The sequence below is a fragment of the Lepisma saccharinum genome, chromosome 6 (assembly GCF_977018435.1).
Source record: "Lepisma saccharinum chromosome 6, izLepSacc3.1, whole genome shotgun sequence".
Taxonomy (NCBI): Eukaryota; Metazoa; Arthropoda; class Insecta; order Zygentoma; family Lepismatidae; genus Lepisma; species Lepisma saccharinum.
Genome location: NC_139234.1, coordinates 9237072 through 9253023, shown reverse-complemented (window position 1 = coordinate 9253023; position 15952 = coordinate 9237072). Strand labels below are relative to the sequence as shown.

Here is a 15952-nt window from a genome sequence, read left to right as displayed (position 1 = left end):
TTCCGTTCAAAATTGAGTTAACAGTTGCTGTACAATAGTGAATGAAGTTCCATCAGTGGTAACTGATAGCCAGAAACACACAGGAACAACTGGGTAAGCCACAATGTAATGGACGAACTTTCACCTGTGGTTTTTTTTCCCGGTTTCATACTTTTGTGGGTTATCAAGTTTTACTCCCGAGCCGCTCGTTTATGCAGTTTTGTTGTTCGCGTGAATCTAATCTGCAGTGTTACTGAAAGGGTTCACTAGAACGATGGCATTGCACAAGGGCTCAAAGCAATGTAGTCTCCCCTCTGAGCTTGATCTTAATTATAAACTATCACTTTCGTTTGTTTTTTGTTGTTGTTTATTTTACGTCATTTTTCTTCCTGTTTTGGCCAATCGCCACGACGGGGATGAATGGTGATAAGATGAGGTGGACATTCTCAACGTTTATACCCGTAGAGGCCAGAGCATCGTTAGCCCGCAAGAAATGAAGCGCAGGTGTACTACGTGGAAGAGAGATTGGCATTCGGGTGCCTTCAGAGAATGTCAAGTCTTACACCCCTCTGGTGTGCCCTTACAGGTACGAAGTTGCAGCGCTGATCACCAAACCTACCAAGAAAGTACTTATCAAGGTAACGTGCAATTTTTATTTCCACTTCATCCTACAGTCTGTTCCAGGAGTCTATGGAGCAACACCGCGCATAACGGTAGAGAAGGGGAGAAAGCGAGTGGGCGGAGCAAGGTATTACGCGCTGCTGTAAAAGGCCGGTAGCTGCATCCGCGTTTTGCCCTCCATTTCCGTCTCACGTGTTTATCGGTCGAGCCCTCTCCAGTCAATGCTTGTGTAGAACTTGTTCCGTTCGCTCTGTTCCACTCACTTCTGGAACAGAGTATAGCTAGATTTACATAGGCCTTTGGCCAACACGGAAGAAGAATCCTGGAACACCTTTGCTCCTCTGAGCGAGTGGAGGGAAGATGTTGAGTAGTCGACGCATCGTTTAGGACTGCGGGGAAATAACAAAGTGCCAATACCCTATTAACAGGGCTGTAGTCGAGTATACGCTGCAGTATACCGGTATGAATACGTTAGTTTATACATTCTGCTTCTTATTTCGCCTCGTTTATATTAATTTATGTAATTTGGATATCACTCCAGTGAGCTTACAATCCTCAAGCAACACGTGTCGCGTGTAACTTGTCGATTCGTTGTAAAATCTCACAAATGATGTTTTTCTTTTGCCAGAAACAATTTACGGCGGACTATAAACACTCTTATTGTTATAAATATAAACAATAAAATAAAGTAAAATAAGATCCTGTACTGTAGCCTACAAAATACTATTGTAGAGCCTTTAAGTTTAAATGCAATCATTAAAATACACGTTCATATATATATATTTTATTTTAAAATGCGTTATCTATTGCAAAATGCCTCTTTTATGCTTTTATGGGTACATCATCTGCATCAGTATTACGATGAATGGCAATACTTTTTTTCTGAAGTTAATAATGAAAGGTGAGGGGAAGAAACAGATAAGTCAACTTTCTGTTTTGAGCGAGATAGTGGTGTTCCTTCGATCCAAGATGAAGAGAGGCATGACTGAGAGGTAATGAATTGGGAAAAGAAGCATACAACAGAAAACTGACTTGCCTTTTTTTTCCCTTCTGATCCTTCAATTGACTTCATCCATATATTTAATGGAAACATGGTGTTCACTTAAGGTTTCACGAAACTTAGCGCATGCTCTGTAAAAAATTTACGCCTACGGCATTGCCTATTAATTCTTATGCGCCCAGAAAGTAATTAGTGAACCACTAAGAACGGTCTATCCGTCGAAAGTGGCAATTGTCTAGTCGCTAAGAGTGGCGACTTGGAAATCTAAAAAATTCTAATCACATTTTCTATAACCTGCTTGAGAGCGCCACTGCACTGGTGGAGGGTAAGTTTGTTCAAAACCTAGTAGACGTAAACTATCCAATTTACTAGCCTCCTTATCGTTTCACGCACAGATATAATAACCCCAGCAATTACGTAGTTCAGAATAAAGTTCTGGCGCAGCTCCCAAAGTTACAAAAAAACAAGATATGTTTCCCATTCCCTAACCTAACCACGACCATATTCCGAAACCAACCACCAATCAATCCCCTTCACGCACCCGCGGCCTTGGGAGATTGTAATTACAGTCGCAACCAAATCGACCCTTTTGCGTAAGATATGGCTTTACATTGTGCAACGTCACTACCTATGCTATCACTTCCCACACCTGGAGGTCAAGATTCCTGCTGCGGAAAAGTCATAAAGCCTTATAATACATGATACTATGGATGCAAAACAGGAATTCATATATTTTTACAGGAAATTTTTTCCATGTATCGAGATGAGACGAGATTTGCAGAGTCTCGATCTTATCATAAGTTGCAACTGTCTCGCTCACGGTCGTCTCGTCTTATATATACTCGTCTCGACATTACATAGTATAAACGACATACAAGGTGCAAATTTTCACAAAATATAGAAGTAATTAAGTTGAAAAACTTTCGTCAATAAAGTTATTTTGTTTGACGTCTCGTTCCACGAGCCTTCCACGAACGAAATTTTATCCCGAATATATGCAGCCACGCAGTACAGGCCCGTAACTGCCACTAAACTGTCCGGAAGGATGCAAATCGATGAATTCTGGAAAGCGACCCAGCTAACCACTCCAATTCGAGCACTGGCTGCAACACTGTGCACGATAAACATGGATATCAGCAAACACGTCAGTGGCGGATAGTGAGAATGCATCTATTCATTTGCGGGCCCATGTTCACTGATGACTTTTTTTTTCTTCTCCTAGGGCCGGTTGTATAAACATCGAACTGGAGACTCGACTTGATCTGCGATCATGGACTGAACTAAGTTCCCATTTCTATCAAATTTCCATTTATTGATCTTTGATCAAATCGTGATCATGTCAAAAAAATGTATTTGGGAACGTGACAAAACGATCAACAGCGTTACAGATGTTACCAACTTCCTCACACTCGTATTCGGAGCTGGGGCCTCCCCGATGGCGCAGTGGTAGCGTCGTCGCCTTGTAATCAAGGGGTCCCGGGTTCGATACCCGGTGGAGGCACAAGTGGTTCGGATCCCACTTTAAACTGTAGGTCCAGTCCCGATTAGCCTTACTGTGCATAAAGTGGACTTATAACAACAACTCAACTCAACTCGTATTCGGAGCTATTGTTCATGTGGGGAAAGGTTTATTGCATTTATTTTGTAATCAACACGATAACTTGCTGCAGATAGACCATTCCTTCCTGCGCAAGTAACACGAAATTTTCCTTGCATTTTATTTAATAATTTAAGTTTTGAGATGTAAAATGAGTCTACGTTTCCCCGAATGGATAACATATTGAAACAATAGTGTTCGTCCTCTCGAATTTAAATTATGCACAAAATATGATTTCCTTCTTGTGATAAAATATTGAAAACAAAAGATTTGTATAGCCTACGAGGAGAGGAAGTTTAACAAGTGAAAATAGCCTGACCCTGTGGCCGAGTGGTTATCAAATCGCGCTGGGACGCAAAGGGCCCCGGGTTCGAATCCCGGTCGGGCTTGGTTGTTTGTGAATGTCCATTCATCAATTTCATCATTTCATCACTCATCCCCATCTTCGCAAATTAGCCAAGAGGCACAAAACGCGAAGTAAAATAAACTAAATCAAAATCAAAAAACAAGTGAAAATACGTTCTCGGTTCACAACACAGTAGATACTCGTATATATATATCACAATTTAAATGTTCTGTTCCATTCTGCGAACAACACTGAATTGCAGTGCCATAGGTGTAAACAGCAAAGTGTAATAATAATACTTGTATACTCTCTCTTCATCCCAAAGTCAATTTCGAAATAATACCTACAAAAGACAACGTAAACGGGTCATATTTTGTGATCACGCCAACACTTGATTGCTCTCATTCGTTCATAGTGAAATAAAGCAAATACCTGTCATAAAAGGTAAATTTCAAGAGAAAATACATGCCACCCCGAAACAGTAAACACAGTAATTATATTCACTCATTTCAAGAAACAAAGAATATCATTGTTCCCCTTGTTTTGCATGTCAGTTCTTCTTTATTATTATTATTATTGAAACCGGATTTATGAACCGATTTCCTCCCGTCTTTGAATCATGTCTCATATGATCACTTCCAACACATATTATTTTTATGCTATCCAATAATTGTTAGTACAACAGCTTAAGTCTGCTGATCGATTGATCGGAGAAAATTTACGGGTTAGCTTTGACCTCAACATTTATCCAACATAAAGTCAGAGTTCAGGGTGATTGCGGGTAAATTTATTTCCTAATCGACGATCAACTGTTACATACGAGTACAATCGGCCCAGTGCCGGATCTACAAGCCACGAAAAGACAAATAAGTCACTAGGGGGCCCTCGGCCATCATGCTTCGAAGCAAGACCAATATCGTATTTGTAGGATTACTCAATACTAAGAAGAAGTTGTTTCGCAATATTGATGATAACGGTTTTTTGACACATTTTAAAAATCTGAAAATTCAGATTTGTGTTTAAAACCTTTCTGCCTGCACCATACTAAAGTTTCATCACGATTGGACAACCAGTTTTTGATTTACAGAATTTCAAAAAGAACGATCGTTTGCAAAACTAAAAAAAACGGCCTTTTTTGTTCTCACGACGATAAAAAATATAAGGCATACTCGAAAAAACTTTGATTAGCATGGATTACTGGTTACTTTTTAATTTCTGTCTAAACTCGATTATCTATATTTTTTAATCCGATAGTAGTGTACACTTGTCAAGTTGTCACCCTTTTACAGTTTGTAAAATAACTTCTGAATTACCCTGCAGTCTGAAACTAATAAAGAATTGAATACTCACAGAAACTCCGCAACAAAATGGCCACTCGGCTACGACTCGATCACAAATGAAACCTCGGACCATTGGGAGTTGGGTCACTCAGCAGACCCGAAGCATGATTCACATCCAACTATGCAACTTGCAACAAGCCTTTGACGAAAGAACAAAGCAATCAGTCAAAATATCCGCCCACAAGCGCTAATACACATTCCTGCATTGTTAATCAACTCTGCACGGGCCATTGTTTCGAACCAATGTTGAAAAAATCATTACAACAAACAACACTAAAAGCTAATCTCATTCGGCAATAACAACCGAACGGCCCCATTCAACTCCCCGCTGAATCACACACCTCAAACCGGCAACAAGGATGTTTTTCCACGTGAAAGGTGATACCAGAGAACATAGTGATAACACGCATGAGTCACTGCAACAATGCATGCCAAGATCCGCGATCTCGTTACAGATGTGTTATTTTTGGACAGAAAACTACGCCATTTCATCACATTGCTCTGTTCTTAAGATAAAGCCAGCAGATACTTAAAATATTGTTCGGAATTTGTTGATCTTGAGCTGGCAACATAAGTCATGGGCGTTCGGAAGGGAATGCAAACCAGGAACCAGGAGCGTCATCAGTGACCGCCTGCCCACCCAGAGAAATGCAACCAGTGGTGTAACAAAATCTTCAAGGATTCGTTCGCAAGAAACAAATTTTGCCCCCTCCATGTAGAGAGTCAGCAACAAAAGTTTCTTCCCCCCCCAAAAAAAAAGAAAATATGGCTGGTTGGGGTTACACTAAAATTAATAATACAAGTCGAACCTGTAGCTGTAGGCTTCCCGCCTTATGGAATAAAATTGCGGGAGATTTCTGTTCAGCCTTCAAACCCTTTACATTATGTCTGGAAGACTGAGTATCAGCGGTTATCTGTTTGTGGTCTTGCTACTTGAATACAAAATCGATTGAATTCGAACAAAACAACGTATTGTAACGAGTGCACTCACGGTTCCCGAAACGACGTGTCAATCATACCCCGGCACGGGGCCAAACGTCGTTATGTGTACGGGAAACCGGTCGTGACTCACGGTCCAGTTATCAAGTTCGGTACTGAGACGGTCGTTTATTGTCATACTATTGCGAGGCGGAGATTAATACCTTGAAATGTTACACTGTTTTGTTTACCTTCGATATGTAGATTTGAACAATCATAAACACTAATAGCATAATATCTGGTACCCGAAAAACGTCAAATAACAACACTGACGAACGGTAAAAAAAGTGAATATATATTGTAACAACAAAAAAATATTGCAATCAACAACTGTTTACAAAGCCTCCTCACTCTCACAACATTCACTCTATCTCTCTTTCACACACATGAGGTATTTTTACATGTGAAGTATGGATACAAATCATGGATCTCATTAACATATCATTCCTTTTAATTTTTTAAACCTTTATGTGAATTTAGGGCATGTGTCTGCCAGCTCCTGTGCTCTTTTAAATTAACTTAAGTGCCAGCCCTCGGAAAGCGGTTAACTAAGACAATGGGTCGGCGTGGTTAAATCTTTCGTTCGAATGAACGTGTGCATCGAGTCGTAAGGACGACATTATACAAGTTTCTCGGACGGGGGTCTTACACACAAGCCTCTCTCGTCCAATGAGAACAACTACTCAATTACATAGTGATGCAAAAACTTACTTGGCTCCAGCTGCCGGAATACACTAATCAATCGTCGGCGCGAGCAAAAATTACCTTAAAAACCACTATGCAACAAATAATACTATTTCACGCACACGACCTTGCAATAAAAACAACTATGCTTTCCACAATTAAAAAGGACTCATCAGTCAACTATTGACAAATTAAATGGCGCGACGGGGCGGTCGGTTACACAAGAAATGGAGCACACTTTGACAATTTACACTAAATATTAAAGAAATGAAATGGAGCTTCTAACGCTGAATGCAGACAATTAAATTAGCACATCTGAACATGAAATAACTCTTTTTATAACAATACCAAAAATTATCAGACGCGGGGTTAGGTTTAGGTTTTTCCTGAGTAACTTTGCGAATAAGTGAGACTTCGGCGTTAACTGTACGGTGTTGATACTAACGACGCACGTTTACATGTACATGAGACCCTCTGAAGTATACTGTACCAGACTCTGCTACATGGCGTGGTCATTCATCTCTCCTGGACGCGGGACTTGCACACGGTTCCTTTGTGGCGAAATTGCCCTCCAAGGTCGATCGCGACGAAGAATAATTGCGACGATCTGTTGTACTTGCACCTCCTTAGTACTTCGGGCTTTCCTCTTGTCACTAGCGTCGGGTGTACGTGGTCACGCGCCGGTCGGGATATCTCTAGTGTCGGGCATCAATTGGACGTCGTTCTGGAAGCGTCGTTCTGGAGTCGTCCTTCAATCTCTCCCTCTGGCTTCGATCGGCGTCGTTCTGGAGTCGTCCTTCAATCTCTCCCTCGGGCTTCGATCGGCGTCGTTCTGAAGACGTCCTTCGGGCTTTGGTTGGGACGTCGATCTGAAAGCGTCCCTCGGGCTTTGGGCAGTGGTTGGTTTTGGCGTCGTCTGGCTGGCTTCTGCATCGTTGCGGGCGTCAGGGGGAGCGACGGCCCCCTTCTCTATCTTCTTTAGCCCTCCATTCTTATTTAGTCCACGCTTGGCAAAAACAAATCACCGCGTAATCTTCACCAAAATAAGGCGCACACTGGTAACTCTATCTGCAATTCGCTCACGGTACGTAAGGAAACAAAGTCCACGGACACAAAACAATGATCACGCGAGAGTGTAGCGCGGAGATGCTCTCTCTGTGAAATCCGGGTAAAAACTGTGTCTGGAATCGTAGCACCGCGTATTTAAGAGAGATTCAAATTCGTCCGTTGGGAATGACGCTAAGGTGGCTTCGCTTCCCTTTCTGAGGGGGTGGAAATGACCTCTCTCCATTGTCTTGAAACGCGGTCGGCGACGCGTCCTGGATCCTTTCAGGCTTGAGCTCCAGCTGGTGTTCCTGGTCATCCGTGAACATGGGTTCGACCGCCCGCTGACTTGAAGCCCGGTCTCGACGAAAATATTCCTTTCGTATCTCCGTGTCGGTGCAAATATGTCATGTTCTAAGCCGAAAAGACAGTTCCGCTGTCACTCAAGAAAAACCCCATCCCCAGCTCCCGACGTCTGCCTCGGATACAAATTTATCCACAAAATAAAAGAACCTCACACTTTTATATTTGAACATAAATGAATCAATAAACAAAAATAATTTATATCGAACTGCGTTTCACATGTCACTAGATACCGTGACATCTCGCCCTCCTTCCGATCAAAAAATTCTGTAGGCGAATAAAATTTTTCACTACTCAGGGGCATGAAATTTTGACTACAAATTTTTTAACACCCTGTACAAGAAAAGTAAACCAGTTCGATAACACAAAACACATGATATAAATGATACCTCCAATTTTCCTAATAAATATACATTTTATACACTCTGGGTATGGCACAATGTTATTTTATACTTCTAAAATGGCGCGATGTCGCTTAACCATGTTTCGCCATCCCATTCCTCCCTTCGGCGCTGACGACCTGACGGGCCCGGCTGTGGAGATGTGTTGCTGGGATTCGGCCCGTTCGCGTTTCGCGTCGGGCTCCTTTGAACCCTCGGCGGGCTGCGCCTCGTGTGCCCATTGTCAGAACGCGGGCTCTCTGGTCTACTGTCGGGGTGACGCTGATAATAACCATTGTTCACTCGACCGTTGGAAAAGTTGTTGTCGTTGCTGTGGTTATAGTGGCCCGGGGAACTGCGAGTCTGACCACCTCGACGTCTCTGTCCCCGATAGTGGCGTCTCTGTCGTGGCGAAGGCGGATCATCTCGAAACTGGCGAACTTCGGCTCCTGGAGCGCGTTGCTGCCCATCGTACCTCCTCTGGACGAAATGGACGCGTGGGTGCTTGTTTCCTCGGTTTCCTTCATCCTCCGGTCGCCTCCTTTTGGTCCATCTTTCGTTTCGCGTCCTCTCGCGTTCCTCTTCGCACTGGTTTAGGTTCTCGAGTGTGAGCGACATGGCTTCTGCGTCGAAAACGCACGCCCCGTTGAGATGCCGTCTTATCTCTTGCGGGTAATGATAAATTAGGGCCGCAATTATCTCCGACGTGGTCATCTGTGGCTGGAGAGCTTGGAACTCATTGAACTTACGCCAGAAATATTGCGAAAAAGTAAGTCCCCCGTTCCTGTCGTACCTCTCGTTCCTCAGCTGGATGAGCATCCTTTCCACTTGCATAGGGCGCTGAAAGTGTGTCAGGAACGCTTCCCTAAACGCCGAGTATGAATGAAAGTGTCTTTCATTCCGATCCAGCCAGTTCTTTGCCCGATCTTGCATTAGGCCTTTCAGCACGAGTAATCGCTCCCCATCCGCAAGTCCTAACTCCCGCGCTGTTGCTTCGAATTCCTCGATGAAGGCAGAGGGCAAAATCCTGTCGGCCCCGGAGAACTTCTTGAAATGTTTCTTATATTCCGGCGGGAACAGAGCCCTCCTCGCCGGTGCTAGTTCAGATCGTATATCTTCCCGGGTTCAAGTTTGGGCTTCGAACGGTCGCGGCGATGGAAGATGTATTCCAGGTTCCACTTCGCTTCCTCCGTTGACAAGCGTAGCCGGCCTTGCGTCACTCGCGCGCCTTGAAGACGAGGGGACCGCAGCTGGCTGTGGTGACGTCATAGCTGCCGGCTATCGCGATGGTCCCGGGACGTCAGCTACGTTCAATTGTTGAAGTTTATCCTCGATTTCCTTTATCTTGTCGGAATTCCCTTCCGCTATGCTCGCTGCTCGCCGCACTTGTCGCTCGAGGGCATCGTTGCTCCGATTGCAGGCCGTCTCCAGCTGTGCACACTGCTGGCCGATGTGTTGCAAAGCTCCTTCCTGTTCACGAACGCTCTGCGCCAGTGTTGCCACCTTGGTTTCCTGTTCATTGAGGCGAACGTCAGTCCTGGCGATCCTGGATTCGATTCGAGCCTCGGATTCTTGGATCGTCTGAAGGAGCTGTTGTGTCACTTCTTCTCCGGAGGCGCGTACCGTCCCTTGGAGGCGTTCTTCCATCCATCGTACGTCGGTCTGCATCCCTTGCACCTCAGCCTGCAATCCCTGGATGTTGGTTTGGACCCCTTGCATTTCAGCCTGCAACCCCTGGATGTTGGTTTGCATCCTGGTTTCCATTCCTTGGAGCATCTGGAGGACTAGCTGTAATTGGTTGGCACCACTGCCACTTCCCACGTCATTTCCTCGTTCCTTGCTGTGGTCATCGTCCCCACGTGGTGTACCCGCTTGGGCACTTGGTATCTCCCTTTCCATTTCCAACGGGCCCTTGCACTGAAGACAAACCGGTCTGGCCCCCTCGCTGTCGATTTCGAAATCAGCAAATTCCTTTCCACAAGCCTCGCAAACCATCATGACGTCACTCGTGTTCAAACAGTCTATACGGCGATTTCTTAATCTCATGAAGGCCTTTCGCTAAATATCTGCTCGATCTTCTGTCGCACTTAGGAACAGTTACGCAAACTTACGCGAGCTCACACAAAATGTGAATTACAAAGCGATACATAAAAAGAAAAGGAGGTCCGTCGGGAATCCCTTATCCCGCAACTCAGCCTGATGCCATAAATTACGCCAACAACAAAAAAAAATGCACAAAAAGTACATAAAAATGCCCTATGCAGCTGCCCTTGCTGCTTTCGCTGAAAAAAAATATCTGCCCTATTGTTACCAATTACGCCCAAAAACGTGTCCTTACACGTGAACATACGACAAATACATGAAAATAACCCTCGAAATACAATATGAAAAACACACAAATAACCAGGAACCTAACAAGAATTTTATGCGTGACGTATGCAACAATGAAATTTCTACCGCTCTCGCAACCTGGCTTTCCTGGAAAGACATGACAGAAGTTGCCGTCCCATGTTCGTGGCGCCAAATGTAACGTGTGCACTCACGGTTCCCGAAACGACGTGTCAATCATACCCCGGCACGGGGCCAAACGTCGTTATGTGTACGGGAAACCGGTCGTGACTCACGGTCCAGTTATCAAGTTCGGTACTGAGACGGTCGTTTATTGTCATACTATTGCGAGGCGGAGATTAATACCTTGAAATGTTACACTGTTTTGTTTACCTTCGATATGTAGATTCGAACAATCATAAACACTAATAGCATAATATCTGGTACCCGAAAAATGTCAAATAACAACACTGACGAACGGTAAAAAAAAGTGGATATATATTGTAACAACAAAAAAATATTGCAATCAACAACTGTTTACAAAGCCTCCTCACTCTCACAACATTCACTCTATCTCTCTTTCACACACATGAGGTATTTTTACATGTGAAGTATGGATACAAATCATGGATCTCATTAACATATCATTCCTTTTAATTTTTTAAACCTTTATGTGAATTTAGGGCATGTGTCTGCCAGCTCCTGTGCTCTTTTAAATTAACTTAAGTGCCAGCCCTCGGAAAGCGGTTAACTAAGACAATGGGTCGGCGTGGTTAAATCTTTCGTTCGAATGAACGTGTGCATCGAGTCGTAAGGACGACATTATACAAGTTTCTCGGACGGGGGTCTTACACACAAGCCTCTCTCGTCCAATGAGAACAACTACTCAATTACATAGTGATGCAAAAACTTACTTGGCTCCAGCTGCCGGAATACACTAATCAATCGTCGGCGCGAGCAAAAATTACCTTAAAAACCACTATGCAACAAATAATACTATTTCACGCACACGACCTTGCAATAAAAACAACTATGCTTTCCACAATTAAAAAGGACTCATCAATCAACTATTGACAAATTAAATGGCGCGACGGGGCGGTCGGTTACACAAGAAATGGAGCACACTTTGACAATTTACACTAAATATTAAAGAAATGAAATGGAGCTTCTAACGCTGAATGCAGACAATTAAATTAGCACATCTGAACATGAAATAACTCTTTTTATAACAATACCAAAAATTATCAGACGCGGAGTTAGGTTTAGGTTTTTCCTGAGTAACTTTGCGAATAAGTGAGACTTCGGCGTTAACTGTACGGTGTTGATACTAACGACGCACGTTTACATGTACATGAGACCCTCTGAAGTATACTGTACCAGACTCTGCTACATGGCGTGGTCATTCATCTCTCCTGGACGCGGGACTTGCACACGGTTCCTTTGTGGCGAAATTGCCCTCCAAGGTCGATCGCGACGAAGAATAATTGCGACGATCTGTTGTACTTGCACCTCCTTAGTACTTCGGGCTTTCCTCTTGTCACTAGCGTCGGGTGTACGTGGTCACGCGCCGGTCGGGATATCTCTAGTGTCGGGCATCAATTGGACGTCGTTCTGGAAGCGTCGTTCTGGAGTCGTCCTTCAATCTCTCCCTCTGGCTTCGATCGGCGTCGTTCTGGAGTCGTCCTTCAATCTCTCCCTCGGGCTTCGATCGGCGTCGTTCTGAAGACGTCCTTCGGGCTTTGGTTGGGACGTCGATCTGAAAGCGTCCCTCGGGCTTTGGGCAGTGGTTGGTTTTGGCGTCGTCTGGCTGGCTTCTGCATCGTTGCGGGCGTCAGGGGGAGCGACGGCCCCCTTCTCTATCTTCTTTAGCCCTCCATCCTTATGTAGTCCACGCTTGGCAAAAACAAATCACCGCGTAATCTTCACCAAAATAAGGCGCACACTGGTAACTCTATCTGCAATTCGCTCACGGTACGTAAGGAAACAAAGTCCACGGACACAAAACAATGATCACGCGAGAGTGTAGCGCGGAGATGCTCTCTCTGTGAAATCCGGGTAAAAACTGTGTCTGGAATCGTAGCACCGCGTATTTAAGAGAGATTCAAATTCGTCCGTTGGGAATGACGCTAAGGTGGCTTCGCTTCCCTTTCTGAGGGGGTGGAAATGACCTCTCTCCATTGTCTTGAAACGCGGTCGGCGACGCGTCCTGGATCCTTTCAGGCTTGAGCTCCAGCTGGTGTTCCTGGTCATCCGTGAACATGGGTTCGACCGCCCGCTGACTTGAAGCCCGGTCTCGACGAAAATATTCCTTTCGTATCTCCGTGTCGGTGCAAATATGTCATGTTCTAAGCCGAAAAGACAGTTCCGCTGTCACTCAAGAAAAACCCCATCCCCAGCTCCCGACGTCTGCCTCGGATACAAATTTATCCACAAAATAAAAGAACCTCACACTTTTATATTTGAACATAAATGAATCAATAAACAAAAATAATTTATATCGAACTGCGTTTCACATGTCACTAGATACCGTGACAGTATCAACCATAACTTGTAAGTAAACAAACTGACTCTTCTGAAGTCGTAATACCTACCAGGGGGTGCTCGTTCGGCGGCGCAGATCGTATGCACAGTTGCCCGTGGATGCATTACGTCATCGTCGAAACCCTCGGCACGGAAAAGGCTGGTTCCTTATGCAAATATTGTGATATTTGACAACGAATATCTTCTAATATATAGTAGCAGGGGAAAAGTTACAACTTTTACTGTTAAGATTTATCCTTTCTAATCAATTTATCACAAAGTTGATTCAAATGTGCAAAATGGTTTTCAAGAAATCGTTTTACGAAGGAACCCCTGTTTTGTTCTCTCCAGGCTTCCAATGTAAGGGAGTTTTAACTTAAGCGCGTTGGATTTATTTTTGCTCTATGTTTTGAAATAAGATTATTTTGTTCTTGTCAACTGAAATCATGCCTAAATGCTATGGAAAGCTGTGAAAACTATTATCAGAAAACTAACGGAAGAAATCTAAAATATCACAGCTTGATTGATATAAAAAATGCGGGATTGCACATTTTTGTGAAAAAGGCATTGTGCGAGATCTAAAAGCAGAACTTTTTAACATTGTATGTAAATGTATGGGTATAATAAACGTGACTGCTTCCCGTAAAATATCACTGCACTCTCCACGTTTCTCTTCTGTCTTTTCTTTGGCGCCGTCAATAGCAGAGGAAATTATAAAACAACGACTAAACGAATATATTTTTCATTATTGAATTTTAGTACTTGTTAAATCTTTCGGGGGGTACGGCCCCCTGTACCCCCCTTAATACGTCCTTGACTGAAGCGGTGTTCTCTGGAGGTAGCGACACTGTTTTGAGGGAAAATGCCTTGCTTGCCTCTTTGTAACCTCACCTAACCTAATAGCACCAACAATCAAGAAAAGACAAAGTGTTTTCGTCAGGCATGTTTTATGCCGTTCAATCCTAAATTCAGCACGTGTGTGCGTGGTATGTAGACAGTAAATGGCAACGGCAAGTAAGATTTTTTTTGGCATTAATACTACTCAAGGTTTTTCCTCCCCCACGAGGGACGATCTCTGTGCAAAGTCAGTGTAAAAGACATACATCTTGCTACGCTTTAAAGCCTCCGAGTTTAATTTTTTTTAGAAGACAATAAATTGTTGAAAATATGTAATAAACGTCAAGGATTGGGAATCTTAAGGTGAGAAGGTGTTCAGCCCGGAGAATTTTGGTATGATTGCTATGAATTAATTTCGACGTGAATGATGTAGTGTTTATTAGGGCTATGTCCGAATCAGCACCTGCTGTCGCTTAAAGCTTAAAGCGCCGTTCCACTCTCGGAATCGTCTGAATCTGCGTAATAAGAAGAGTTGGAGGTGGAAGACTTGACAAGTGCACGGCTTCAGCTCACTGTAGGGGCCACGGTTGGCACCCATATTGCAACTTTCACTTTGGAGAGGCAACGTTTACTGAATAGACGATGTAATCTGTGGGGTACTTGGACATTTTATCAATAACACTGTATTTAGAAGAAAGAAATATGGGAAAAAATCACAAATAGGTGGAAAGCATTATGTTTGGTTGGCGCGCGTCGCGCCCCAAAGCGAGGTCGTTGACGTTCGAACTGCCACCTGGCGGGAAAAGTGGCAACTCTACTACTCGAGAGCTTTTCGATTCGGACGACTACGACGACACAGGAAAGTGACTGGAAAAACGTACCGATGCGGACATGGCCTAGATCTTTGAGTCCAAGAGATTCGTCTGACGTCAGGACCGTGAGGTTTGCAACGCTCACTCCTTCCCCCCAGCAGACGATTCGTGAAGCTTCCTTTCACGGAGGCCGCATATCCCGCGATAGTTTCTTCCGCAATGATACGTCTCTTCCTTCCTCCGTTTCTTCCTTCCGTTTCTGAACAAGGAAGAAGAAAACAAGCCACAGTGGACCGACTAAAGCGCAAATTAATTCAAATCCTCGAATACGAAAAACAATTTTTACATTCATATTCTAATTTAGGGCAATTTCCTGATAAATTGCTCAACGCGAACTTACCCCTTCCCAAATTGAATATTATGAATCAATTCCTGTTCTCAACTGATCTCCGAATCGCTTTTATAATTAACTAAAAACTTTTTCGTGTTTATACTGCGTGCTTCAAAATGGTTTGAACGATAAGAAACCGTTCCAGGAGCGATAAAACTTTATCAACAATTAAAGTTCTATCTAAATACTTTCAATCATATCCTCGAGTTTTGTTTGCAATGGTCGTAGTAGTTTCAAATTTCTCCACTAGGTGGCAGGGTGACAAGTTCCAAGATGGCTGCCTGTGGTGCAGAGAAAGCTATTTGCATCCTAGTTTCACGTTTGTCGGTCTGTTGTTAGTGTTCAGCATGAGTTCGTACGAAACCACCATCCAAGAACTCCATACGTAAGTGGTATGATAAATACAACGGGATGCATTTGCAAAGGAAAATCGTCCGGCACATGTCGAGAGAGTTCGAACTAGTTTTCAACGCAGCCCCCAAAAGTCTACAAGGAAAGTGAGTCAAGAGCTACACAATGCCTCGAGCAACTGTTTGGAACGTAGTGCGTAGGCGTTTAAAGATGTATCCCTATCGAGTGCAGTTGTTACAACATTTAACACCTAATGATCACACGTCCCGCAAAATTTTTGTGAGTCATTTCTAGAGTTAAGCAGTGGTGATGATGATTTTATTGACAAACTTTGTTTCAGTGATGAGGCTACGTTCCATGTGACAGGAAGAGTGAACAAGC

The 15952-nt window shown here is 43.7% G+C and overlaps 1 protein-coding gene across 6 annotated transcripts in view; it reads right to left on the bottom strand.

The window, feature by feature from the left end:
* LOC145988546 (uncharacterized) overlaps positions 1-15952 on the bottom strand; it is a 193963-nt gene that overhangs the window by 131996 nt on the left and 46015 nt on the right. Inside the window, exon 1 of one of the 6 annotated variants that reach the window (XM_083123467.1) lies at positions 4894-4943. The exons of the other annotated variants lie outside the window; for them this stretch is intronic. The gene's annotated coding sequence lies outside the window, so the exon portion shown is untranslated. Of the gene's footprint in view, positions 1-4893; positions 4944-15952 lie in introns of those variants that run through there. 6 annotated transcript variants of the gene reach the window in all.